The sequence below is a fragment of the Poromitra crassiceps genome (genome assembly GCF_964638095.1).
Source record: "Poromitra crassiceps genome assembly, chromosome: 8".
NCBI lineage: Eukaryota > Metazoa > Chordata > Actinopteri > Beryciformes > Melamphaidae > Poromitra > Poromitra crassiceps.
Window position 1 is genome coordinate 45523790 of NC_139629.1, and position 12560 is coordinate 45536349.

The window sequence follows — 12560 nt, forward strand, 5'->3', positions numbered from 1 at the left end:
TGTGTGTGTGTGCGTGTGCATACATACGTGCACGCGACAGATGGTATCATTAAGTGAATGAGCCTCGTGTGTGTGTTTGGGAGCTGTGTAGCGTGGGTGTAGAACATACTGCTGCATTGGTGAGCTAGCCTCTGATCTCTCCCAAACCTGCTACAAACTGACCTCCCTCTGTTTCCCATGCCACACACACACACACACACACACACACACACACACACACACACACACACACACACACATTATGAAAAAATGACACTGACTGCATGGACTTGAGTATCCCGGGTTATTATCAGGGTTTTAGAGTATCCTGTTTTTGTGTTTGCGGATGTAAACATCATATCCCCATTTCAGAAACCTGGATAAGCCCTTATCCCGGTTTTGAGAAACCCGGTTATGCAGGCTGGAGTACTCGGGATACTGTTGCACACCTTATCCTGGCTTCTGACTGCAGCGGACTACCTGCGCAGGCGCAGGTAGAAGCGATGAGGAAACAGAGTTTTGTGCTTCAGCGACGAAAGAATTAAATATAGGCTACGCGCTGACCCATTCATGTCTGTAGTATACAGACTACAGGACAGTCTGTAGTCTCAGTCTGTAGTATACAGACAGGATGAAGGTGTTGTGACTAAAATGAAAGAAAGAAGCAGCAGCAGCAGCAGCGCGCCACCGGGGGCAGACCACCGTGAAGAGGGAATCCAAGGGAATCCCACACAGCTTTGGCCCAAAAAAGGTGAATGATGTCACACACACGCAGTACAACCGAAAATAATAATAATGATGCCGGTTTGTGTTGTAGAGATCACAGGCGCCTGCGCAAATAGACCTTATTCGATTGACGTCACTCACGTACGGGCACGCCCACCGCCGCCATGTTCTCGACATAACGCAGCAGCTCACATCCTATGTTAAGCTTCTGGCATACTCTTCGTGCACGCGCTGGAGGCGGGGCTCTGAGGAGGGCGCACGCACTCTGCGCGGGCCAAAACAGAACATACTCAGTGCTCAGCTCGCTCCTCCAGGCAGTCTGAATGAAATTGAATGTAACGTTCCCAATTCTATGTATTCAATTCTAAAAAACGACCGTCAACATTTGGGAAGGCTAAGCCACACAACTAGTTCGTTATAATCGAACGTCATGCTTCAAAGGCGACTTTACGACGGTGAGGACTCAATCACAGCAGATATCCGCTGATAGCCTACCACGGAGATCTCACAGGCACAGGCAGCAAAACCCGACGCGCTGATAGAAAAATCTCCATGGACGCGCCGCGCTGCGCTCAGGCCTCGCCCCCCGACACGCCCCGTGCGATGACATCATAATCGCCGCGCGCCCTATGCGCTTGGCTGGGCGCGAAGAGTATGCCAGAAGCTTAAGAGCAGCGTTTATAGGAAGATAGCCGCCGTTAGCGTTACCTGTATCGTTCCAATTGTGTTCGGATGGTGACCTGCGTTACACACGGCTGTAGTAATGACAGCAATAAAGTCCCCGTGGTTTTTCTTTTCTATCTACCGTCCACAGACGTGAAGGGAGCGAGACTGAGGATACGTCAGCAGCACAGGAGAGGTGTGTGGATAGTTAGGAGAGACAGGTGAAACTTTCTGACAGCTCCTCACAGCAAAGTCTGTTCACCTCGTTTTTTCTTTAGTTTATTATTACAGGCATTAACGGCAGCAATACAAACAACAACTCTGGGTTTTTTATTGCTGTCATCACTATCGCTATTTTGTAATGGAACAGAAACGACAATAAGGCCGTCACTATAGTTGTCAGCTGCAGGACGGTATGTCAACAATATGGCGCTGTCCGGGGTTAGCGAATAAATTCTATCGCCTGCAGTAATCTGTAACCTGGATACTAGTACTTATCATGCATACAGGGATATGAATAACCTGCTTTCTCTGTGTTCCATGTAAACGCCATATCGCGAATATGATCCAAACCAGGAGGATAAGCCTCATAACTGGCATACTCAAGTCCATGTAAACACAGTCACCGAGTGATGACTTCCCCTCTCACTTATTCCATCATACTTTCTCCCCAACAAACTCAAATAATCCCACGAATAGCTAATCCCACTCCACATGCTTTGTTAACTCTCTGGCACAGACATGATCATTCCTGAACAACACAGCACCAGGACAACTGCCACCGCATAGAATCCTCTGCAATCCATAATCCACACACAATAGGTTACTGTGCAGTCGCTATGCACAATAGTCCTTGTTTGTCAAGTGCTTGTGTTTGGTCACGGAGTGTGAACAGCAACAGTCATTTGTCCTCTGCTGGTTCTGAATAGATTAAGAAAGAGTGGGTTTGAGAAAATGGAAGGAGACAAAGGCGAGGTTGCTCTAGGCTAGCAGAACCGCCCGCTATAGGCGGTCCACCGCACCACGTTCAAAAACGGACCCGTTCACTCTGCCGACCCTTCGACTTCGACTCCCCTTTCTGGTCTGTTCTCTGCTTCTCTCTTCCCTGTTCTCTCTTGTCCTAAAGCGTTTTGTTGCAGTCAAAGTACATGATGCACTCCACAGTCTGACCCGACGACAGTAACGACTCGAGTGTCGTTGTTTTTTGTTGTCGTGCGCGGGCGGCGGCGCTGTGGGGTCGTGACCTTCCCCCGGCTATCAAGCCATCTCCTCTTGACACAGTCATTGTTCAGGAGCCGCAGCCAGAGTCGATGTCGGTGGATTTAACACGCCCACTGATACTGGCACTGCATTTTGGGCGCACCGCAGTAAAAGCCTTTTTGACAGTTGTCCACAAAACGTATTGACCCTTTCTCTCCCCCTGTGCTCCTCCTCCTCCTCCTCCTCCTCCTCTTCCTCCTCCTCCTCCTCCTCCTCCTCCTCCTCCTCCTCCTCCTCCTCCTCCTCCTCCTCTCCTCCTTTGTTTAATCTGATCGCTGTAGCTCCCTCAAGCACAGAAGGTAAAACTCTTGACTCCAGGCTGTTGCCATCTCTTGTGCTGTGCTCACATGTGTTTGAAGCCCTGGTGTGTAATTGACTGTAAACTAACTACAATAGAGAGCCAGAGTGAAACGTCACTTCCTGCTTCAGCACTGTACCAGAGATTTTCATCCGCTATTTATTTTCCCATAGACATTTCGTCAAATGCTTATAAAAATTGTTTTACTTGGTCAAACCAAACGGTTCAGATATATTTAGAAACAGGAGAGACCGCATAACATTTCACTCGGACCAAAACGTAAAAAACTGCGCATTTAAAGATTTTTTTTTCTCAATGTTTTGTTTTGTTTAGTTTAGTTTAGTTTAGTTTAGTTTTGCTTTAGTTTTGGTCTGAGTAAAATGTTCTATGGTCTCTCCCGATTCTAAATATATCTGAATCGTTTGGTTTGACCAATAAAACTATATTTATAAGCATTTTACGAAATGTCTATGGGAAAATAAATGAAGCGGATGAAAATCTCTGGTACAGTGCTGAAGCAGGAAGTGACGTTCACTTTGCCTCTCTATAGTGACCCCCATGGCATTTCTGTTTTGTGTGTCTGTGTTGTGTATCGCTACCTTGATTCAGTTGCATACCGTACCGTTTTTTTTCGCAGGCTTGACCCAACCTCCCGATCCATTGTTGTTGTCACCGGTTCAGTGGATTGTTCACTTTTGCACGTCTGATCCGACACACGCACAACACGCTTCGAGCACACACACACACACACACACACACACACACACACACACACACACACACACACAGACACACTCGGCCTCCCTCGGCCATTCATCATCGGTGTTGCTGTGTTGGTTTTTGCTTTGCCGGTTGTCGCCACAACGCTGGCAGTGTGGTCGTGTGTGAAAACGTGCGGTGGCATTTGTTTGTTTGGCTGTGTGGGTTTTTTCCGGTGTGAAAACGAGATTGTCTGTGTTATTCGTTCTGGTCGATTTTGCCACAATAAGCTCCTTTCTCATCTTCTGGGCGAAAATCCCAATAGCCTATAATAATAACTGCCGGGATGAGCTGTTCTGATGCCTTTTCAATGTTTTCAATGTTTTATGAATGATATTCTGCGGGCCGGGATAAGGCCTGGCCTCGTACTAAGCAGCTCTATAATCAATGACGACGTTGGAACAGAACCATCACCATGCGTGGAGCAGATAGCACTCCCATTGGACAGCTGGCGGTCCATATGTCTGACATACAGTAGCTGTTAGGGTTAGAGACACACCCGAGCTGATAGATGCTGAAACAGATCAGCAGGAAACAGAAATAGATAGCACATTGTCAAACGTGGTAACAGGGGATTAGCATGGGATCCGCCCTGTTTCTACATACTAGGGATGCACCGATATGAACATTTTTGACGATATAACCGATATTAACGTTGCTGTTATGGCCGATAACCGATATTACCGATGCCAATATTATCTGTATAAAAAGAAGTTTCTATAAGAATCGATTTTTGTACATACTGAAAAACACATGTACACATACAGTTAAGTTTAATGTCTTTATTTCCAAAACATTTGGAAAAGAATTGCCACATTGTTTCTTCTCAATATGAAAATTGTGTCTGATGCGATAACCTATATTAACATTGCTGTTACGTTGCTCATCGGGCCAACACCGATATATTGAGAAAATGACTAACATCGGCCAATACCGATGTGAATGCTGAGTGTGCATCCCACATTCCGCAGAGTCAAGCCAGCACAACTCTGGACTGGGTGCTGCACGCACAAATACACACAAGACACCTCGGAAAGTAAGACAGGCAGAGACGTGCTAACACACACACACACACACACACACACGTACACACACACACATACACACACACACACACACACACACACACACACACACACACACACACACACACACACGTACACACACACACATACACACACACACACACACACACACACACACACACACACACACACGTACACACACACACATACACACACACACACACACACACACACACACACACACACACACACACACACACACACACGCAGCATGGTGGTAATAGCAGAATGTGATAAGGAGTTAGTACACCTCCAGGGATTGGCTCAGTGTAAGGAAGTGATGAGCATCAGGGATTTGTGTTGCAGGGCTGATGTGTATCAGCTTCCCAGATCCCAGGCTGATATGTCTTCACTCCTCTGGGTGTGCCACCTCCCTCTGACTCCCCCCTTCCTCCCATCTTTCTCTCCTCCTCCTCCTTCTCCTCCTCCTCCTCCTTCTTCTCCTTCTCCTCCTCCTCCTCCTCCTCCTCCTCCTCTTCCTCCGTTACTTTTGGTTGTTCTTTCTTCCCTGCGACATCTCTCCTTTCCGCTGTTTCACTTTTTCACCTCTCTCTCTCTCTGTCTCTCTCTCTCTCTCCTCCACTGGTGTTCTTGTCTTCCTCTGCTGGTTCCCCTCTCCCTCCTCTCCTCTCCCTCCTCTCCTCTCCCTCCTCTCCTCTCCCTCCTCTCCTCCGTCTCACCGGCTTCATCCATCATTCTCTGCCTCATTTGGCTTTGTTTCCCACTCTGTCGGATGAACTGACACTGGTGCTCAGGGACGATGTGGGGTGAGAGGGAAATGTGTGTGGGGGAGGAGGGGAGGGGAGGGGAGGAGGAGTGATGCAGGGGAGAAAGAGTGGAGGAGATTTGAAGAAGAACGATGGGGAAAGTTGGGGAGAGAGGGCAAAGGAGACGACATGGGGGTGAGACAGGCGAGGACATGGGGGTGAGAGAGGAGAGGACATGGGGGTGAGAGAGGACATGGGGGTGGGAGAGGACATGCGCGTAAGAGAGGACATGGGGGTGAGAGATGACATGGGGGTGAGACAGGAGAGGACATGGGGGTGAGAGATGACATGGGGGTGAGACAGGAGAGGACATGGGGATGAGACAGGAGAATTCATGGGGGTGAGAGAGGACATGGGGGTGAGACAGGACATGGGGGTGAGACAGGAGAGGACATGGGGCTGAGAGAGGAGAGGACATGAGGGTGAGAGAGGACATGGGGCTGAGAGAGGAGAGGACATGGGCATAAGAGAGGACATGGGGGTGAGAGAGGACATGGGCATAAGAGGGGACATGGGCATAAGAGAGGACATGGGGGTGAGACAGGAGAGGACATGGGGGTGAGAGAGGACATGGGCATAAGAGATGACATGGGGGTGAGAGAGGAGAGGACATGGGGTGAGACAGGAGAGGCCATGGGGGTGAGAGAGGACATGGGGGTGAGAGAGGACATGGGGTTGAGACAGGACATGGGGTGAGAGAGAACATGGGCATAAGAGAGGACATGGGCATAAGAGAGGACATGGGGGTGAGACAGGACATGGGGGTGAGAGAGGACATGGGCATAAGAGAGGACATGGGGGTGAGAGAGGACATGGGGGTGAGACAGGACATGGGTGTGAGACAGGACATGGTGGTGAGAGAGGAAGATCTTGCTGGAGCACTTGAGTCTCTCAGAGAAGGTGGAGGCGGTGCAGCCATGGGTGCAGCAGGGGAAGTGAGAGGCTGCTGAGCTCCAGGAGAAGCTGGCTGAACTTGATGACCTTCTCATGGTGAACTTAAAGCAGTGAGCTATATTCAAAACCATATTGTCACCACAGATGAAACATCATTTCCAAGATTGAAGAGCAGAATTAGCTCACAGTGATCAGGGGGTCATCGAGAGGTCCGTGGAGGTATAATCCTAAAAACGGCACTGCAGTGTGTGGAGTGTGCTGCTGGCTCCGTGCCAGCTCTGCTCCTCGCAGGAGCTATATTTTGACTCTCCCCCTGCAGGAGGCGCTCACAGCCAAATCATCATTAAGCCTCGTCGCCAAGGGAACGGGGGGGGGGGGGTCGCTTCGGGCCACCGGCGCGCCATTCGTCACAGCCGCCCAGATTACCAGGTGTCCTGGGAGACACCAAGCAGAGGGCAGGGGTGTGTGTGCGGTCCCTTGTAGCTGAGCCCTAAGGGGTTTGTGTGTGTGTGTGTGTGTGTGTGTGTGTGTGTGTGTGTGTGTGTGTGTGTGTGTGTGTGTGTGTGTGTGTGTGTGCGTGTGCGTGTGCGTGTGTGTCAGAGGGGGAGTGTCTGTATCACAGCCCAGCGGGGACCTTTTTCATTGGCTGACCCACAGCTGCGTAAAGGACTTACACACCTCATTTGCGCTGACTGACTGGCGCCGATAAAGCCGAGGAGGCGGTGCTGATGCCCAACATTCGGCCCAAAATGTGTCGGGGTTCTGTGACCTTGGAGTCGAGGTTGCGGGTTATGTGTGAAAAATGTAACTGGAGATTCTTTTGCCAGACCTGTTATGGTGGTTCAGAGCGCTCCCCCGGGGAGGCGGGGCATGGCTGACGCTGAAGGACACTCATTTAGGGTTCAAGGAAGCACCCCGTTCCTCACCTGGGTTAGGATGATGGAGCACAATACGACTATACTGTCTGCTCTTTCTAGAGGTTTAGAACTTTTCTCACTGCTCTTTAAAATAAGGTTATGAATTATGTTGCAAAACACACACTTACACAGACACACACGTACACACACACACACACACACACACAAATCCAGGCTCTGTGGGGCCTCTCCTCTCATTAACTATGTGCTGTTCTGAATGGGCGCGCGGGGATGCCATGATAATGAGGCACTGCTCTGATTGGCCACTCCGAGTGGCCAATCACCTGAGTGAGAGGGGAGGGTGCAGATAAAAGCAACAATGGCAGCTCCTTGTAGAAGAAACATCGGTGACAGAACAGGTCAAACCAAATTGCACATTATGCAAAATCCCGTTGTGACATCACAAGGAGCCAAATCAAAACGGCTTGTAGAAGCACATGTTTTGCCAGGAAAGGCAGAGGTATATGAACTTTTCACATTCTGTGGGTTGTTAAAGAGTTTTTTTTTCAGTCAAAACGATATGAAAATCATGTTGAGAGCGCTTCCATTGTGCACAAAACACAGCGCACGGAGCGGTTTTTTTCTGCTCCGTTTTGTTTTCACCTGCAGTCGCGTGCAGTACAGATCAGAACACAACGACCACACGGACGGTAGCCAGCTGGTTTTGTCTGTTTGATGTTGTTCACTGTCAACATGAAAGCCAGATTATTGCCAATTCTGGCAGCAGCGGAGGTTGGAGGATCCCTCGGGAGGAGAAAAGGTAGGAAGAGTGAAAATGACGAGCAGCGCGCTTTTCCTCTAATGTTCAACTTTTTCCAGCTTAAAAACGCCCACATCGCTCCTCCAAAAACAACAGACGCCACCAGCGCTGAAACGCCAGGTGCGTTCATTAAAAGAGGAGCACGTCTAGCGCGTCCTTACATAGAGAATGAATTGCAGAAAGACGCTGGCAGCTCCAAAAACGCTTTTGGACTGAATGGCCCCTTAGTTCAGCAAAGGTCAGAGGTCAGCTTTGCTTGCATCAGATGCAGGTACTGGCTTCCTTTCTCCATTGAGCTCTAGTACTGCCTGTTAATAATTCCTATAGAGCTTCCTGATTTTCGCCCCCCCCACACACACACACACACACACACACACAACAAATACATTGCATCTTAGTTTAGTGTTCAAGTGCAATCAGTACAACAACAGCTGATATCGACACACAATAAAGGTCCATCCATACATTTACAGACAGGTGATATATGATCCAATAGGCCTGAGCTTGGAAATAGACTTGTGTATTTTTAGAGGAGGCTGTGTTCCTTTCGTCCTTTTCATCGATCCCGTCCTCCAGCAGCAGGACCGTCCATTGTTACAGCGGCTGTACTTAGATGTGCTTTTTCCCTCCCTTTGATGTCCAAGACGTCACCCTGGATTGCTTTTTACCAGCCGTGTAAAAGCTCAGGTCGGCCATTCCTCTGTCCTCCGTCTCTTAGGGAGACAGAATGGATGTTGGCAGTTTTCTGTCATTACCTGTTATTACTGCTGGGGGAGAGAGGGGAGGGTGGGGGAGAGAGGTGAGGGTGGAGGAGAGAGGTGAGGGTGGAGGAGAGAGGTGAGGGTGGAGGAGAGAGGTGAGGGTGGAGGAGAGAGGTGAGGGTGGAGGAGAGAGGTGAGGGTGGAGGAGAGAGGGGAGGGAGTGGGGGAGAGAGGGGAGGGTGGAGGAGAGAGGGGAGGGTGGGGGAGAGAGGGGAGGGTGGAGGAGAGAGGGGAGGGTGGAGGAGAGAGGTGAGGGTGGAGGAGAGAGGTGAGGGTGGAGGAGAGAGGTGAGGGTGGAGGAGAGAGGGGAGGGAGTGGGGGAGAGAGGGGAGGGTGGAGGAGAGAGGTGATGGTGGGAAGGAGACATGTTCTGTTCGGGTCTAGAGCAGTGGTTCTCAAGTTTTTTCACATGAAGGACCCCTAAACTGACAAAAATTAGACCACGGACCCCCATTTGATAGGATGTTGTCCCACGGTCCCCCATAGGATAATAAGATTGATGCTTTTAGATGTTTTATTACAGAAAGTGTATAAAACCTGATGGAGAAAATTTACATCACATTAGCCTTTATTTGGACAATCACTAGTTATTAATATATTCATATACATTTCCATTTTAGTTACATATAGTTATGACACAGACATATTTCATAGTTAGATGACCTGTGTACATACACAGATAGACGTCATATTTAGATAACTTGTACCATACATTTGCAGCTCCTCTCGATCGCACACTGTGCCCTGTCACCTTGCCACAGTGCTCTCTTTGCAGGGCCAGAATAACAGATAGATTGAGTCTACTGAATGGCCTTCCAGTGTGCGTCAAGACAATCTGATGTGCGTCATGTCATGTAATCTGATGTGCGTCAAGACATGTTATCTGATGTGTGTCCTATAAGTGTCTTTGACTTTCTGTTCAATGTATGTAAGCCTGTGTATCCATCCGTGAATATACAAGAGTGCATCTCTTGGCCAAGATCTATGTTCAATACATCATATCAGACGACTTCTTCTGACTCCTGGCTCCATCATTTCATTACAACTGGTTTTCCTTCAAGTGGTTCACTGTTTACCTTTTGGCTCTGGAATTTCATTCTCCATCAAAACCCATGACCAAAATAGTCATTGTGTTACTTATGAATGGAATTATAGCGAAGATAAAGTACCCCCCTTTTGGCTGGGGACCCCATGGAACCCCCTTAAGGACCCCTGGGGGTCCCCGGACCCCCATTTGAGAACCACTGATCTAGAGGATTGCTTTAAAGGGGCGATCATTCACAGCAGCATTCAGCGTTGTCCTAATCTTGGACAAGAATTCAGTCTTTTATTCCACTTAACACTCTTTGTCCATAGAATGGAGTTGTGTGGATTCCCGTAGGAGAAACACAGATCATAACACATTTCTGTGGGATACTTTTGAGTTGACAAGGAATTAGCTTGTGCCCTTTTCCTGTCTATGCAAATTAATACCATTACATTGCTCTTTATGCCCCCTATATTTTCTGGTGACTTGACCACAAACTGGGTGAACGAGTGACATTTGAGTTTTGACATATCTGAGTGGACAAGAGCAGAGCACTTTGGCCAGAGGCAGCCTTCCTCTCGTCTACCCACAGCAGTATCATCTCTAATGGAGATCATCTCCAGATACAGACAGCCTCTGGAAAGATAAATATCATCATTATTCCGGCAGTCTTAGGGAAGATGTACCCAAAACTAGAAGCGCTTTGGATCAGCTTATTCTGCTACAGATCAAAGGCAGGCTGTGATTGAACACATTTAAAGAACTTAATTTAGAATTTTAGAATTGAATGAACATGAATAAAACATGTAGGGGAAGTTTTCTAGGTCCCCTAAAGAAGATACTGTAATAGGTCTAGGTCTGCTCCAATCTTTACCCGATAAAAATGGAAGTGAACGTGACCGGTGCGTAGTCAAAACGTACCATGTTCAGCGTGTAGCAAGTTGCTACTTGCTACTAGCAACGAGCTAGCGATGTTGTTGTTGTTTCATAGCGACGCAGGGATTTGAGAGCGACACGCAGGGAGCGGAAAGGGAATCTTCCGCTGCCGGCGGAGCCCCTCGAGTTCCTGTTACACAGCATTGAAACAAGGCTGCCCCCAGAGGTTAGAGAGAGAAATAAAAATAGACTGATAGACTGATAGACTCTCTGGGTGCCCAGATTGGGTCTGCTGCAGAATCCTGATCAGGTTAACGAGTAGTTGAGCAATGTATGTTGTCTTATGCAGGCTGGAGATGAACACTCACCAGTCTCACTACGTGGGTTGGTACTATGATGTGCATGATATCATATCAACAGTTATGTTTCTGTTGTACTGTAATTGTATCAATACTATGTTTCACCATAAGCCTCTGTTTTCTCCCTCCTCTCTCTCTCTCTGTCTGTCTCTCTCTGTCTGTCTGTCTCTCTCTCTGTCTCCCTCTCTCTGTCTGTCTCTCTGTCTGTCTGTCTCTCTCTCTCTGTCTCTCTCTCTCTCTCTCTCTCTCTCTCTCTCTCTCTCTCTCTCTCATCATTGGCTCAGTTGGAGGATGGTAAGGGTCCAATTCTGATGACCACAGTGGCCATGCCAGTGTTCAGTACTAAGAATGAGACCGTAAGTACACACACACACACACACACACACACACACACACACACACACACATAATGAACACAATGCTCGAGAAACAATATCACTCTTCACCAACTTATTTTCCCCAACCATCTTGCAGGACAATTACCAAACTCTAATGACTTGTCAGAAGGGATTTGATTATGAGCCAATAGGCTTCAATTTGAAATAATGGTTAATTATGGTTGTATTTGATCTGTAAATTAGAATAGATTGCTGTAACTTCATATCATACATCGATCTGTCAGCATCAGTAATCGAATGTTTTACACGATAGATTGCATTTTTTTTAGTTGGTAAACGGTCAATTATATTACATACTGTAAGTAACCTTCCTACAAATATGAACGTCGTGTGTGTTTCCAGAGGAACCGTGGTATCCTGCTCGGGGTAGTCGGGACAGATGTTCCTGTCTCGGAGCTGCTCAAGACCATCCCCAAATATAAGGTACCACTCTCACACCATCACACAGTGTATCATCAGAATATAAGGTACCACTCTCACACCATCACACAGTGTATCATCAGAATATAAGGTACCACTCACACACCATCACACAGTGTATCATCAGAATATAAGGTACCACTCTCACACCATCACACAGTGTATCATCAGAATATAAGGTACCACTCTCATACCATCACACAGTGTATCATCAGAATATAAGGTACCACTCTCACACCATCACACAGTGTATCATCAGAATATAAGGTACCACTCTCACACCATCACACAGTGTATCATCAGAATATAAGGTACCACTCTCACACCATCACACAGTGTATCATCAGAATATAAGGTACCACTCTCATACCATCACACAGTGTATCATCAGAATATAAGGTACCACTCTCATACCATCACACAGTGTATCATCAGAATATAAGGTACCACTCACATACCATCACACAGTGTATCATCAGAATATAAGGTACCACTCTCATACCATCACACAGTGTATCATCAGAATATAAGGTACCACTCACATACCATCACACAGTGTATCATCAGAATATAAGGTACCACTCACACCATCACACAGTGTATCATCAGAA

At 47.7% G+C, this 12560-nt stretch overlaps 1 pseudogene across 1 annotated transcript in view; it reads left to right on the top strand.

The window, feature by feature from the left end:
- LOC310780760 (voltage-dependent calcium channel subunit alpha-2/delta-3-like) overlaps nt 1–12560 on the top strand; it is a 140394-nt pseudogene that overhangs the window by 79710 nt on the left and 48124 nt on the right. The window contains exons 10-11 of the transcript in view: nt 11416–11487; nt 11872–11952. The product of the transcript in view is annotated as a voltage-dependent calcium channel subunit alpha-2/delta-3-like (transcript). The remainder of the gene's footprint in view (nt 1–11415; nt 11488–11871; nt 11953–12560) is intronic.